The sequence below is a fragment of the Ceratina calcarata genome, unplaced genomic scaffold (assembly GCF_001652005.2).
Source record: "Ceratina calcarata isolate Rehan_Ccalc_2016 unplaced genomic scaffold, ASM165200v1 scaffold586.2, whole genome shotgun sequence".
Classification (NCBI taxonomy): domain Eukaryota; kingdom Metazoa; phylum Arthropoda; class Insecta; order Hymenoptera; family Apidae; genus Ceratina; species Ceratina calcarata.
Window position 1 is genome coordinate 355032 of NW_017177087.1, and position 14543 is coordinate 369574.

At 38.8% G+C, this 14543-nt stretch overlaps 1 protein-coding gene across 5 annotated transcripts in view; it reads left to right on the forward strand.

The window, feature by feature from the left end:
• The window catches only part of crp (transcription factor cropped), a 142756-nt gene that overhangs the window by 79412 nt on the left and 48801 nt on the right, over nucleotides 1–14543 (forward strand). The gene's annotated exons all lie outside the window — the stretch shown is intronic.

Sequence of the window (14543 nt, forward strand, 5' to 3'; positions counted from 1 at the left end):
AAAATATTTTAATTTAAATAATTAATCTTAATTGCAAATAAAGGATTACGTTGACTGATGTTATATGAAATTTCGCATTAATTATAAATTGCATCGTTAATGGATGCATCATATGACGTTACATTCTGTTATCGATTTTGGCGGCGTTGAATTATAAATATCGGTGTCTACGTTCCACCGGGAACGCGATTTGAAAAATTTTACTGCCTATTTAGAATTAAATCGAAAAAAGTATTCGAAATATTTATTGAGCTATCGATGGAACGGTTGATTCAATCCCGAAGCATTCAGCGATACGCACTTGCGTTATGCTGACGATTGAGCTGTAACTATGCAATTAATTAATCTCAGTTCCGTTTGACGTGTACTTCTCAAGTAGACTATGAATCATACTTCGAACAGCATCAATTGATGCGTTGCTATATTTAATATGTCGAGAACAAATTGCGTATCAGGCTTTTATCTGTTTTCCGAACGTTTACACATCATTAAAGATCAGCTGGTCTCTAAAATAATTATTAATTGTATAATAAACAAGAAGCAGAATAACAATAACTCAAGCAGAACTTCCAGATATTTTAACGAATTAATTAACCAATGACAAAGTATCACATTAATTATTGGCTAACCTTTGTTCTATCAAGTTTCTAATAAGAACTCGAACAGGACTATTGAATTAATTCTGAATTAATAAACAACGAGAAAATTATTATACTAATCATCGAATGCAATTTGTCATATTAATTCTCTAATAATCACTCAAGTGGAACTAATAAGAATCACATAGTGAATAAAAAATGAAAAATCTTTTGCTAACCTTTGTTCTATCAAGTTTCTAATAAGAACTCGAACAGGACTATTGAATTAATTCTGAATTAATAAACAACGAGAAAATTATTATACTAATCATCGAATGCAGTTTGTCATATTAATTCTCTAATAATCACTCAAGTGGAACTAATAAGAATCACATAGTGAATAAAAAATGAAAAATCTTTTTCGTTCGTTGATCGGCGTAAGTAGATCGAGGTATTTTTATCATATTCCGTCGCGTAGTCGTTAATCTCAACTACGCAGAAAATTCCTCGTCCCCGAGCAGAGGGAGAAAAAAGGTGGATCGAGGTAACGAGTATATGAGCCGGTCGATCGCTAATTGAAAACGTTCGAGAGGGTATACACGAGACGGAGAAACGAACGGAACTCGTGTTACAATTTCGCGAGTTGAGTTACGAGCCGAGTTCGTGCCTTTAATTAGCGATAAAGCGCGTAACACTTCGTTTTTCCTTACACGGAAAGGTGACACGGTCCGTGCAACGACCCCCATTCATAAATCCTGCCACGGTTTATAAAATACATGAATGAAACTTGCTAAATGTATGCGTAAAACAAGAACCGCGGCATTCGCGTCGACTCGTATATAAAGTATCTTTTGTTGTACTTTATTCCTCGAGCTATGGATAATTTTTATTTCTACCGGATAACAAATTTCAAATTCATTTCCACAATTTCAAATTCATTTACACAACATTCTCAAGTAAAATACAAGTCTTGAAATGATCAAGAATTAAAGCAAAGTCGAATCCCAAAGATTGATTTCTTAATTAGAAACAACACGTTAAACGAAAAATTGATACGAACCATTTTCCAGTGAAACGATTCATTTAATTTATCAGTTCTATCGCACGAAAAGGTTTTATCATTATTGAAAGTTGATGATTTGTGTACGTTAAAAGGGTTAAATTGGACGAAGAAACAATCGTTCCGGGGAGAGTCTATACACACCTCTCGCTCGGCATATGAGCAAGTTGTCAGGTTGTCGATCAACTGTTCTATTTGTGGAAAGTTACTACACATTTGTGAAAGCGGACGGAGTTCTGGCCTGTCGATAAAAGGAAATCGAGACGCTCTCCGCGGCACATGGACGAACACGCGTTTCCTTTTGCGCGGGTGTGCGAAACCATTTCCTTTATTATTGTGCGGTCGCCTCACGTAATTGACTAAACGATTTTTTCATTTTACTATTATTTAATGTATAATAAATAAGATTCCTATAATAACGTTTCTACAAGTCTGATAATTCGAACTGTAATCTTATATTTTATGAATAATTTATATAATTTCCTTGTTTCATTATAATCTGAATGAATAATCATTATAATTTTTTATTTCATTGTAATCTAAACACTCGTAATATGAACCATTTTATATTGAATTATATTTTATATAAAATCACATAATGCTATGAAATTTTCCGAACATAGATCGTATATTCTATTATCCATGCATATCATATCATACGTGCATGTTGCATCTTACAGTTTATTAAAGTGCTCGAATATAAATTTCGTTCAGAAGGCGTTGTTCGACGGTAAGGATGGTTTATCTCGCTTATGCATACGGCGGGTGAAAAAAGAGGTCCGACGCGGTGGAATCGTTCATTTGTTACCTTCACCATCGCGTTTGATGAATTTTCCATTCATCAGAGCTTCTCTCTCGAGTCCCCCGCGTAATCAATCATAATTAAGAAAACGGCACGGATTTATGATCGTAATGATGGCATTGTAATTGTACCATTAAGATTCTACTCGCCGATTCGTAATTTAATTATTGTGCGACTTGAAATCAAGGCAGAACTCTTCAACGGCTTGTTGCATGAATCATGACGCCATAGATTATCAAATTATTTTAATTGTGTAATTTGATCTAATCGAAAATTGTATAAGACGAATTCTATATTTAAAGATTCATTCAAGAGTCTAAAGTGGACTCATTGTTTTCTTTGAACAAGTTTATTTATTTATTAACGAGGTGGTAATATTTGGCGAACCACTCTGTACATTTGATTGATATTCTAAAGAAAGTCTGATGATTAATATAAACATTTCTCAATAGATTTAATAATACACTCAAAAGACAAATATTATATGACATTATAGTTGCTATTTAATAACACACTCAATACAACCTTAGTAAATACATTTCTTAATAAATACTATTTAGAATCATTTTCTCAAATTGTCGTTTGACAAATGTCTCACTGAAAATTGTTTAGCAATTTATGGAGGAGAGCGTATCCACGTGTGTACATATGTGTCTCGAGAACATTCGCCGCGATCAAATTTTTGTCGATCCCCGCATGGATTTATCGAGGTTACGGTGTACGTGCCAGCCTTCGATATTTACCGAGTACGTCGATCGCATAACCGGCATGAATCATTCAAATATCGGGCACGGTAAATATCGATGGAACGAGGCTCGGTTCGGAAGAAAACTAACTACCGGTCAATAATGTTCCCGATAAATGTGAATTACGATTCGTTTGACGACCCATATTCACCCCGGGACTTTGTAAACATTCTGCCTCCTCGCGTGCAGCGATGGGCGGGCAGCCGGATACCGCGGCGACGTTATTCTTTGCGAGCACGATCCACTCGGATTCGGCCGGTCATTAGCCTAATTAGTCGATCGTAGAGCACGGGAGGTCGCATGCCGTCTGTCGTTTCTTTTTTTCAAACGATCCCACATGTTGCGTACGTCTACCGACCTATTTCCTTTTATCTTTTCAGAAATCGCATAATTGATAACGATAGCCATTGATACAGTACCTAAAAAAAATTGCACTTTTTTCTAATCACCACGAATTTCGTAACATTTTTATTGATCAGTGGAATAGAATTTTCCTTTGTATTTCTAAATTGATAAAAGATTGTTTTCAGTATGAGAGAAACCTTTGATATTTTGCTTGTGTAAAAGAAGTATTTTTCTAAACTTCCATATAGCCTCGCTGGGAAAATTTTATTTTTTTCAAACAAAAGAAAATAAAACAGAGTATGCAATCACTCCGTTCTATTCGCTTTACAAAATTCACATGCAAACATTGCGCTGTTCTTTAAAAGTACACAGTCACGTGGGTACAAAATGTATCCACCCACGCGACGGAAACGTACGACCAGTTTTACATATAAAGAAAAACTACGTATAAAAAATTCGAAGCAGTGATCCGTTTGCGACGAACGCGACTATTCTGCATTTGAAACATTTTGTTTAATACCGTATTGGTTGATCGTGTAAAATTTTCTATTACACCTCCAACGCTTTGCGTTAATTAAGCCTGGTAATAACTCAATGCGGAGTTAATTGCCGCTTTTAACGCTAACGTCGGGTGTAGCCTGCGGTGCGGAGTTATAAATTATCGCGGCTTTCTACCGCGCGTTATAAGTATCTGTCGGCGCGTTAACCCGCCGGTGTCAACTCGTAAGTAGCATCGTCGAACAATTGAAAGCGTGTCTTAAAGCCGTGGATTACCACCGACGCGAGGGGCAGATGTACGCGCGTAACTTACAGTTCGCGAAGCAGCTTTTCTAATACATAATAATTATCGTTAAACGCCGCGTCGTAAATCATAAATCGCACAAACCGAGAGCTAGCTTTCTCGCGCTATCTCTCGAGGATATGCAGCATACCTGATGACCTTTACGCAGGGAACCGTCCTTACTTTTTGGAAAAGACAGTACTTCAGCTTTTCTGTTTTTGTCATTTTTTTAGTTTAGAGGAAATGTCAAATGACCATTAATTTATATTTTGACAAATCGTTAATTCTGAGTGTGTTAAATAATTAATTTCCAAAACACACCAGAAACTTGTGACTGTCCAAACATCCGGAATATTAAGTAGCAAATACCTAGCACACGATTTTAGAAAGAGTATAAATGTATTACTGCACTAAACTCACAAATGATTTATTTTGCATAAGAATCCGCGATGGTTAATTGTTGGCAATGAATAATTACAGATCATGTTATAAACTCGGAAGAGTTTTTATGAATAAAAGTCATTCAAACATGAACGAGAATAAAATAAAACCAACTGGTGGCGATCGACAAATCTGATTCCACCCACGCGTGTATCAGTGTGTGCGAATATTTCGAACGAAGTCGCTCTCGCGAAAAGAGGAGGACGAACAAACAGAGGGAGTACATATATTATAGTATGTGTTCCTCGCTAGCCGAGGGTTAAAAAGGTGGTGGATACATAATAAACGCGTTTACTTTCCCGTGTCCCCTTCCCGAGGCTAGAACTGTGAATCTTGTTGCTTCGCCCCCTATTATTCGCGTCAGCTCGTAACTCGGAGCACCCCGCGTCTCATCCCCCTCCCCGCCCCGCTTACGAGCAGCCCCGTAACACCGCCACCGCTCATTACGGTTTCTCTCTTTTCCATCAGTTTTTCTTCTGTCCTCTGGCCACCGGCGACCCACCTGTTTGGTCGGTGGGCCTCGACGGTTTTTATTGCCCCTGTCCGGGCAGTTTGAACGATCGTACGAGCGAGCCGGGCTCTCCTCGTGCGTACGTACGTGCGTACATACAGAGAAAACAATTACGAGCACGTACATCCATGTCACGAGATAAGTCGGCGTCATAAATTACGGGATACAATATAAATGCAAATTTAATGTCGGCTAGCCTACTCCTATTTGCATTCGCTCCTTTTATAACCCCCCTTCTTGTTTCTTCTTTTTTTACTGCTCGAAATCGGACCGCAGACGATGTCCCGTTTATCTTTATTCTTCATTGTCCAACTCGCCAACCAAGAAATCTGATATTTCGTCAAAATTCTGTGACACATTTAAATGAAATAGTATTATAGGTATAAATACTATTACTCGAAGCCTCAGGGATTTAAGAGAATCTAAAAGATTCCACAATTTTAATTATGTATTTTTGAATGTCTTATCACGGTTAGGCTGGCATGAGAGGAAGAAATTGAATTGAAAATACGAAGAACTGACTTCTCACATTAAATGACTTATGTTAAACATTTGATGACTTGTATTAAACATTTACTGCAATTAACACGATATGTTATTTTGGGTGTCATTCGTAAAGCGTGACGTCCTTTTGTCTCTAACTGTACCCGAGTTTCTTGTAATTCAGAAAGCGTTTCCCGGTGACAACCGAACGGAAGGTCTTCGCTATTCGTCTTCGCCGGAGCCCCGTTGCTCGGGCCGGTTAACGTTTTAAATGCACTTCGGTATGCGAGGGCACGCGCGTGCCAGACGAATGGCGTAAACACAGCCAGAAAAGTTGGATTCGCGTTGCAGCTAGCCGCGAGACAGTACATTAGCTATTGTGTCAGCCAATTAAACAGGCGTGGAGCGTCCCCATTCCTCGCAATAATATTCATCCATAAAGCTAGATGAAATATAATTAGACGTTGGGATAGGAAAATATCGTTTAATGAAAATTCACAGAGTGACAAGAAATTTTGGGGTTTTAAGTGTAAAGGAGATACGGTATAAAGTCGATTTTAAGCGATAAACAAGTGACTCCCTTCATGGGTAATTAGGCTTTATTATAAATGAAAAGAAATTGACACGTCTGCCTCTCTTCGAGTTTCGTCGACAACTGCTAGGCTTGACAACGACAACTGCCAGTCTCGTCGTCAATTGTCTATTTTCATGAAAGATTGTCTATTTTGCTGGGATCCCACATATTAATCAATTATTAATAAAAATAATAAGAAAACAGTTAACAAAAAGGAAAGTCAAGATTGCAATATTTATTGTATTTCTTAAAGACTAAATAACTACAACTGTGTCTCAGTTATTTGCAATCTGGAATAAATAATAAATATTAGGGAGCATAATTTTACTATAAAAAATTCGCGTTTAATGGATGCTACGTAAAGGAATTGGACAGATCTCTTTGTCGCTTTTGACGCAGTGTGTAGCATAGAACGCGCGAACGTTTTTACGTTACACCCTATCCTTTCACCCTTTTATTCATTTTCCTCTGCCGCTCTCTCTCGTTTCTCGGTGTTATCGTAATTTCCTTTGTTCCGCATAATAAGCGATGCTGATTGGTTACGTGACCTGGCAGGTTCACACCGCGTCTGCCAAGCGCGTTGGAGGACTTTAAACATTTTTTCCTCCTCTTTCCTTTCCGCTCACGACCGCTCGTTTGTCGATAGACGGGGACGCGCGACAAGTGTAAATTAAAGAGTTTATTAACACACATCGCGTCAACCGCGTCGCGTCCGTTTCTTCCCTCAAGTTTCGCGAAGTTTCTCCTCCCGATTTAGAAAACGCTATAAGGAAAATTGTGTACATTTAATGCTTTTAATTCTAATTTCCTTCGATAAACCAAATAACGTGTTTAAACATAAACTGCAATTTTATATAAAACAAGTATTATAATATGAAGCGTAATACAGAATGTACGACGTGGTGCAATCTAATATGAATAAAATAATGCAATAACCGTGTAATATGCAATGTGCATAAGGTAGTCGGATTACTTTCGGTCCCGGCGGGGTTTAACTTTTGAACAGCGGCTCGGGGGATGCAAACATGCATACATACATGCGTCCAAACTGATTAATTCGGCGAATTAGCAGCTGGTGTAATACATAAGTGAAATTGGTGAAAATTATTTTTGCACGCGAGTCCTATCCCAACGCGTTTAACACGTCCGCGTCGCGGTTTGCGCGTTCAAATATTTAGGTTGTCCAAATATCCAGTGCATCGGAAATTTGTTACAATATTCATGCCCCCAATTATCAGGTATTACGTCCCTTCGGTTAATGCAGTAAAGGTTGTATGAACCCTTACATAAAAACAACGACAAAGCATTGAAATTTTAACAGTTACTAAATGTTACATTAATAAAACACTGCAAAAATCTATAATTTGTTTTCAGATTTTTATGCAATATATTTTTGTGATGTGAATTTAAGGAATTTAGGAAATAATATTTTTAATGTTTTTGCCATTTGGATTCTTCGTGCATAAAATTCGCAGTCTATCATTGAAGTAATTCGATACACAAATTATTATATTTATTTTTGCACGTTTTATCGCGGCACACATTTCGCCGAATAGTTTGTTAAAATGTTTTATCATTGCACAGCTCCTTGTGGTCGCGGGTCGTCATCTCTCGCTCTGTTACGCGACCGTGATTCCTTCCAAACGATTTTATGCCACCGAGTAATCCCCGCCGCCCCGCCACGCGCCGTTACGACCGCTTTATTGTATCTTTTATTGCCTGTTCTTGGCGATAGCGCCCGTGATATTGGTTTATTCTTCGTCGCAGTTATTAATCCTCGCCAATGGCCGCGGGTGTAATTGCCTCGCCCCGGTGCGTAGAAACTGGTCCCAGATTTCATTTGATAGACAACTCGATAGGCGACAATTGCTTTAGTATTCATATTTAAGCTTCTCGAATTACGGCGCAGTGTATTCGCACTTTGAATCAGTTAAACGGGATTCTTCGAATCAATTAAGAAAAGTGCATCGAAGAATTAGGATTCTGCATCTCGGATGGTTCTATCGACGGTGTTAATTTTCGCGAGCGATAGATTTGATAAATTTGGGAAGGTAACATTGTTCCGAACCATCAAACTCCGAATATATTTAATACTAAATTATTTTCCTATTTTTGAACAGATGCAATTTATCATAAAACTATGGTTTTTTAATTTACATTTATTGTACGTGTATTATAAAGTGAAGATTTATATGGTTTCCATAAAAAGTTGTGATCGAAATCGATTCACATATTTATTACACAATTTATTATACAAGCTCTTGATAATACATACATATTATCGTAAATTCTAAATTCCTGAGGAAATGTATATGTATGCGTATTTAGGAAATAGGGAATGAGGAAAAGCGAGGAACTACAATGACTCATCTTTGCGCGGTCCCACGTGGAAAAGTCAACGAGTTTGTTGACACGCTGTGCCGGCAATCATTGCCAAGAAACGGCGTAACTTCGACGTCCACCGTGCCAGATCCTCCTCACTCCTCTGTCATATCTCCTAACTACATTTGACGAAACTTTGCTCATCGAACATTCAATTTTTCCTACAGGAAATAAGCAGATTCTTTCGAACTGCATGAAATGAGGAAACTAAAAAGTAGTATCGTATCACGTTTGAAATTGATCACAGCGGCACGTGGGTCCTGTGCTACGAACTTTCCCACCAGCTGGGAACGCATCAGCTGTTCGTTACAACGAATTTTCCCTCGGTTTCCCTTCGTAGGCGCAGCGGCTCCGGGTCTCGCCTTATGGGGGAAACGGCGCCACTCAGTTCTGCGTACTGTGTGTACATAGCCGTCGTATGCATCAGCTCGCGGCGCGGCACTGCCATAACACGCGGCCACGACGCTCGTCCTATCCGGCCCCGGAATGGTTATTTGGGTTAAACACGTAACAAATTAATAGCCGGCCGTCGAACATTTACATGTTGAGTCACGCGCGTGTCGCCACCGCGGATACCTTATTCCCGATTTACCCTCATCGGCTCGCAGAATGCATGCGGCGTCCTCCTCCTCCTCCTCCTCCTGCTTCCCGCTCCCACTTCTCTCAAAGAACCGATCGGTTCTTTGTTTTCTTACCCATTCGCTTCGAACCCTCCTAAATGCAGTTTCTTGTTCGCGGGCTTACCAGCGGATCCGCTGTCGGGATATCGAGTATGGAAAACGGCTCTACTCCCAGAAGAATTTCGTTTTATAAATTCTACTTACAAATTAGATCAGAAGTTGCGCTCCCTTTTGTATTTGTACAATTTTATAGATATTGTAACAAAAATATATAGATTGTTCAATAGGAGAAATTGACAAAATTAATTGTTTTAATTGAGATATTTCACTCCACTAATACAACTAGTAACAATTGTTGGATACTCCAACGCTCGAACCAACTTTTTCCTGATGGGAAACGCACATGGGAAAATTCGTTACAAAGGTTTAAGTGACGGTCATTGAGGAGCCTGCTTTCCCAGGAACCTCTTGACCAGAGATTCCGTCCCCCATAGATTTTACATCTGGACCACTCTACTTCTGGTTCTCGCAAGGATCACATCGTACGTTTGTACTCTGCCTGAGAGACTTTAATAAACTATATATACAGGGTGTCCCATGGAACTGGAACAACAAAAGCTTCTACACGGTTGTAGATAGAAAAAATGTGATAGGCAAAAGTTAAATGGTATTAGATGATGCATGATATGAAAATAATTTTATGCACTTATACAAACAACAATATATGACATCGATATAACAACAAAATAATGTAGGTGGTGGTAACGTGCGTAGGTTAAAATTGTTTTCAATTTGAATCATCAAAATGATGTAAAAATCCAGCAGCATCGATGCCAGATCGTGCACTAAAAAAAAACAAGATACAGGCCGGTATTGAGAGTCGTTACTTATATTTAAGACCGTCTTAAGCATTTGCTTAAGTCCCTGTTTCCTGTACAAGACAGGGACTGGAAATATGGGATAGACAGAGATAGCAAATGCTTAAAACGATCTTAAGAATAAGTAACGACTCTGAATACTAGCCATAGACTTGTTACTCGTTTTGAATTTTGTCCCCCTAGGGTAAATTAACACAAACCCGAACTGGCTCAGATTCATTGTTACTAGCTGTACAATAACCGCTATTGCACCTCATTAGCACGTGTGTACTTGTGTCGTGCACTTACTATACACGATAATGACTGCATAGATTTCTACAAATAACATTGAAACTGTTACCAGAGGTGTGCAAACAAATGTATGAAAGCAATAGAATCGCTATGATTTACATACACTTCACTCATAAAAAGCTTCGACTCAATTTCTGGCGAGTGGAACCGTCGCCTGTTTGCTGAAGAAGGTTCGCGATGAGCCGGACACGTCATTTCAATTCAAGCGGTCAATTCATCTCCTTTTCTCGTTCTACGTTTATGTACCGCTTTGATACAAATTCCAGGTACCGAGATACGAGTAATCGCTACAGCGCATACTTTTATCGGGCGCGTAGCGTTGGTATATGCGTTCCTCTCGAGTTACATCGCGCTGGACGCCTGATACCTTATCGATACCTGAGACGCAATCGCATCGCGAGTACGCGGAACGCGTACAGTGCGTTAAATGCTCTTAGACGTATCGAATTTACAATCTGTTTCACTCCTGTCTCTCCTCCCATCGGTGAGATCAATGGAGAAATAGTGTTAGCGTGTTTCTTATGCCTGTCTTAGAAAGTCCATAAACCTTGACGCTGAAAGTATGAATAGAAATTCTAAATTGATAATCATAAAGATAATTATCGATACTTAAATTAAAAGAGTATAATGAACAGTTGTAGAATAGGTCAGTTCTTGAAATCTGTACAAATTCCAGTAGGATTATAATTTATTCCAGAGATACTTTTTCGTTCGATTGTATATTTTATTATTTACAAAAATTTATAAAAACGTTTTACCTAGCTTTATGAAATTTTCTACATTTACTGATTTTGTCGTATAAATTTAGCAACTTGATAATTATCAACAGTTCAATTAAAAGAATATAATAAATAATTATTAAATAATTCAGTCCTTAAAATCTGAATAAACTCCAGTGAGATTATAATTTATTCCAGAGATACTTTTACAATATTTCGTTCAATTGTAGATTGTACTATTTCGAATAATTGAACGTTGCCTTATCTATCTTTATAAGATCCTCTACATTGAACGATTTTCTCGTATAAACTTTTGTCGTATAAATTTTGCAGGGCGATTACTTGTAACGATTGCAAAAAGCATTAACTGGGTGGGAGGGCAGATAGGGAAAGAGTAAACTCGGCGATATCTCGAAACGTGAGAGTAAATAATGCGTTGCAGCTGCGCGTACTACACTGCGTGTATAATGCGTTGGCTCACATTGTTATGTCACCGTGATATCTCAATTGCAACCCAGAATGGCCGTCGAATTATTTACATGTATAAGGTTCTGTGCGCACATACACGCTGCGCGCCCTCGAAGCGCGTTGATCGTCGCCAATATCTTCGGGCACAGATTTTTTATTAAAATAATGTAACACGCGTGGGACTCGATACCGATACGAATTGCGTGAAGAGATAAATTGAATTAATGCATAAAATAAGATATGGAATTGGATAATCAAACTTTATTCATGAAATTCTAGTGTTTTTGTATTATGCAAAAATTTTATTATAAGTTTACGATCTTCAATGGGTTATTTGGAATTTGTTGGTTCATCTTGCTCATCGAGAATTTCAACGGACTAATGTTATTAGGTACGTTGAATAAAGTTCGTCGTTCATATCCGTGTCGCATTCGAATGCAAACAAGGTTTCATCCGTTCGCGACTATCTCAGCCTCTCTCCTCTGCAGTCGGGTTAGAAATTACATACATGTTGCGTAGTTAGTTCAGCAAGATTGTTATGCTTCCCATAAATACACACATCATTACGTTACCAACGATTGACTAGCTGGGGTTTACAGCTGCATACAGTCAGTTCCAAAACCAGTCAATCACGCTATTGTCAATAAATTCCATATAGTTAGAATTCAGTTTTATTTAAATATATTTTGATTAGACTTCTACATACATGAATCAAAATTAATTATTTTCATTATTTAAAGGAATACACAATTTTGATTTTATACGAATCCTTTGTATTTTCCTTTTAATACAGATTTTTAAAATTAAAAATACTATTTGTGACGATAAAAGGTGAGATGGTTTTGAACGGAACTGTACGTAGGTTACGTAAGTTACGCGTACCGTTCTCACACGGGTCGCAGGTATGCGAGACCGAGCATAATCTTCCTATCGATTACTGTTGGTATTAGAAGATAATCTTGATCAAGAGTCCAGAGTTCTTTTTGCAACCGGCGAAAAATTCAAGTGGACAGGATTACGCGCGGAGATAATTACACGTTGCAGACTCGAAAATCATTCAGCTATGATTACCACGCGCGCGTTGTCGTTCTTCAAGCACCCTTACATTCAATTACATACATCAGTTTTACGTCTCCACGGTATTTCATTACTGTTAGTATTCTTTTTTCCATTCCTTTCACCTACGGCATTCTTTCACCAGATGTTATCGATAATTCATGATCTTTTGTCGAATTTAATAAATCATTGATAATTGTAGTTCAATAAAAGCCGATATTTCGTTAGACTAAATTTTATTAAAGCCAGTCCGAGTTCTTCTGAAAATTTTAATAAGGATTGATTCAATTCAACCTGGAATTTTCACGTTGAATCGAAGCGTTCTTCTTAGTAATCGAAACCTAGTCAATAAGAGTTCAACGCTTAACCGATCCATCCCTCGCGGTATCCCCCTAAAACGAAGGTAGAAGAGTAATACAAAAGGTTAACCCAATTTTCTCATTCATTTTTCATTCGACTCGCGCGGTTCCTCTTATCGATCGTTTCTCCGCGTACTCCACGCAGCTCCTTCGCGGACCACCTCTGGACTCCGTTCCCTTGTTCGTCTTGTTACTTCTCCTCCTGTTCCTCCTCTCGTTCCACGGCCCGGTTCTTTTCTTCTTGCCGCGTACCGTAGACCTCCTCCTCGTCGCATTCCAGAGGCCGGCGAGCGAGTGCGAGTGGAAGGACCTCGCCAAGGTAAGCCGGTCCGTCGTTCTTGAATGCCGCTGTTTCGCGCGCGAGCTGCACCAACACCGAAATATCTGCATATACACGACGCGTCGCCGCTCGAGAGCACGAGGAGGGAGGATGCATCCTTCTTTCTTCTTTTAAAGCCCCGTACGGACGCCACGCACCTTTCCTCATTGACGTTCCACACCCGAGATATGATGCACCTGCCTCGTGTCCGGCCGACCCCCTCATTTCCAACGTGGACCATTATCGAGAGGGGGGGAACGGTGGGCCGCTCCGTGTCACGTTGGCATTCGGTCATCGCAGGTGGCCCTCGTAAATCTCGATCGTCCCGAGGAGACGAAAATTTTAGGACGTTCTTTCTTTAGTCTTATTCTTCTTTTTATTATGTATTTCGTGTGGTTCATAAAAGAATAGGTAGAATTATTTAGAATTATTTATTTGGAACGTGTTCTACAATTCTGAGAATCTCAGTTCGTCATTTCATAGTTAAGTAATTCCTCAATCTTTAATCTTATTGCAAAGAAGACATGGAATCAATAATGTGGTTTATGAAAATTATAGATAGGATTATTTCGTTGCAACGTGCAATTCGAGATGCAATTCTAATTATTTATGTAGAACTGAATTTTAATTAAATTGTCATTTCATGTAATTAATTAATGTAGTAATCAATTTATTTTTTAAACGATGCGCATTTCTATATAACTGAGATACAGTCTCGATTGAGTGGAATAATATTTTTCTATCCTACATTTTCGAGTTGCTTCATGAAAAGCGTTCAGAGCACGACAGGTTCCTCCGTTTCTCGGTTATTGGTCCGCAGGTGTCTCATTAACGCTTGACCGTTCATAAGTGGGCTCTCTATCTCGTGTTAAACGTGCGGCGACGCTAAGTGAAACGAGCAAGAGGCGGTAAACGGAACTGTCCTCGATGTACACTCGAACGCGTACGGAAAACTGTTTGCCGAACGAACGGTAAAAAGGTGCTAAAATTCACGGCGCGTCGACGAACAAAAGTCGACAGGTGAAAACTTTCTGTCTATATGAAAATTTCTGTACATACACACGATTCTCTCTTTTCATTCACCTCCGCGATGAAGCAATCAACCGTTTTCCTTCTGGTTTCTGATTAAC